Below are 2,669 nucleotides of genomic sequence, written 5' to 3' on the forward strand. Positions count from 1 at the left end.
TGTACTCCAGCCCCAGCAACAGAGTGAGACTCCACCTCAAAAAAAAAAAAAAAAAGTATCCTTGTGGTTGGGCATGTTGACTCATGCCTGTAATCCCAGCATTTTGGGAGGCTGAGGTGGGGAGGTCACTTGAGGTCAGGAGTTTGAGACCGGCCTGGCCAACATGGTAAAACTCGTCTCTACTAAAAATCCAAAATTAGCCGGGTGTGCTGGTGTGCACCTATAATCCCAGCTACTTGGGAGGCTGGGGCAGGAGAATCGCTTGAACCTGGGAGGCAGAGGTTGCAGTGAGCTGAGCTTTTGCCACTGCACTCCCTCCTGGGCAACAGATTGAGACTCCATATCTAAATAAAATAAAATAGAATATATGAGGGAGGGTGGGTGCAGGCGCTGTCACCTGTAATCATAGCACTTTGGGAGGCTAAGGCAGGAGGATCGCTTGAAGCCAGGAGTTTGCAACCAGCCGGGTCAACATGGCAAGACCCCATCTCTACCAAAAAATATGATATAACAGAATCACCAAAAGTTTATTGTTTGGTTTCAAAAGGGCATCTTTAAAAAGAGCTCTATATGATCCCCAAACAAAGTGGTGTAACCATCCTTCTGTCACCATGGGCGTTCAGGGTTCCTAACCAGGGTCCCATGATCATGTGCTATTTTTTTCTTTGTCTTTTTTTGTGATGGAGTCTCGCTCTTTTGCCCAGACTGGAGTGCAATAGCATAATCACAGCTCACTCACTGCAACCTCTGCCTCCAGGGTTCAAGAGATTCTCCTCTGTCAGTCTCCCAAGGAGCTGGGATTACAAGCACACGCCACCATGCTATTTTTTTTGGTATTTTTAGTAGAGATGAGGTTTCACTATGTGGCCAAGCTGGTCTCAAACTCTTGACCTCAAGTGATTTGCCTGCCTCAGCCCCCACAAGTTGCTGGGATTACAGGCGTAAGCAAATGCGCCCGGCCAGGAAATCTTCCTTTAAACACTAGAATGACAGGATGCCTATACCAAGAGGTGCACACCAGACTGGGGCTTCTCAAGAGCAGCTCTCAGCTCATGGTCACTCAGGACATAAGTGACCATGAGCTGGCAGTCCGACAGCTGGCAGAACCATCCATGTTATTTCAGCTATGTCTCTTTTTGTTAATGTTTAGCTTAGCCTGCAGATAAGCATCCAACATGTGATGTGACTTTTCCATTCTTCCGTATGGTGGGAGACAAAGCCAAGTCAAATGGGCCTTGGCCAAGCTAGAGATGGATCTGGACCATATGTGAGGACTTCCACCAATTCAAATGCATCTTCAAGTCGACTCTGGTCTTGGAGCTTTGTTGACTGCTTTGAAACAGCACACGGTGGCTCATACCTGTAATCCCAGCACCTTGGGAGGCGTGATCTTGGCTCACTGCAACTTCTGCCTCCCAGGTTTAAGCAATTCTCCTACCTCAGTCTCCAGAGTAGTTGGGACTACAGGTGCATGCCGCCACGCCTGGTTAATTTTTTGTATTTTAGCTAAGACAAAAATCAGCCGAGTGTGGTGGTACACGCCTGTAATCCCAACTAAGGCAGGACTGTCGCTTGAGATGGAGAGGCAGAGGTTGCAGTGAGCCAAGATGGCACCAGTGCGCACCAGCCTGGGCACTAGAGTGACACTCCCCGTTCCCTGACAAAAATCAATAAATCAAATCAAATCAAGGAGGATTTCCTACCACATCATTCTTAGACACAAATCAACTGTTTTTTTCATCTGTTGTTCAATCCCCAAAACAGCAATCTGATCCTACATTTGAAATAAACCTGGGCCTGATGCAGTGCCTCGCACCTATAATCTCAGCACTTTGGAGGCCAAGGCAGGAGGCTCATTTCAGTCCAGGAAGTCAAGACCAGCCTGGGCAACATAGTGAGACCCATCTCTACAGAAAACAAAATTAGCTGGGTGTGGTGGCACATACATGTTGTCCCAGGCACTAGGGAGGCTAAGGTGGGAGGATCCCTTGCATCTGGAGTTGGAGGCTGCAGTGAACTGTGATCAAGCCACTGCACTCCAGCCTGGGTGATACAGTGAGACCCTGTCTCAAAAACAGAAAAAAAAAGTAAAACAAAACCCTAGCTTTGCAGAGAAATGGCATCCAAAGTGATTTATAACAATGGCCACAATTAATGTAGCATCTATACCACGAAGATGGAGAAATTGGTCAATGAATAGTGACAAGAGTTCCAACAAGCTGCCAGTTGGTGAGCAAGACCTTAATGAAGACAGAACACGTAAAATATTTATGACTGCAACACATGAATTTGAGGATTACAAGCCTTACTGGCAAAATGCTCAGAAAAACGCTTTGCCTGCACGCACACTGCCTCAACAGAGACAGCTTTCTGACTAGAGGTAATTCAAAACCAGCTAATGTTCACTTAACCGTTTTAGGAATTGCTTCAGTCTCAAAGAAGTTGGAGTTGTTTATGAAGAGGCAGCAAAATTTCACTGTGGGCTGAGCACGGTGGCTCACGCCTGTAATCTCAGCACTTTGGGAGGCTGAGGCAGGCAGATCACTTAAGGTCAGAAGTTTGAGAACAGTCTGGCCAACACGGTGAAACCCCATCTCTACTAAAAATACAAAAATTAGCCGGGCCTGGTAGCAGCTGCCTGTAATCCCAGCTACTTGGGAGGCTGAGGC

This window comes from Cebus imitator, unplaced genomic scaffold (genome assembly GCF_001604975.1).
Source record: "Cebus imitator isolate Cc_AM_T3 unplaced genomic scaffold, Cebus_imitator-1.0 Scaffold153, whole genome shotgun sequence".
NCBI classification, from domain to species: Eukaryota; Metazoa; Chordata; class Mammalia; order Primates; family Cebidae; genus Cebus; species Cebus imitator.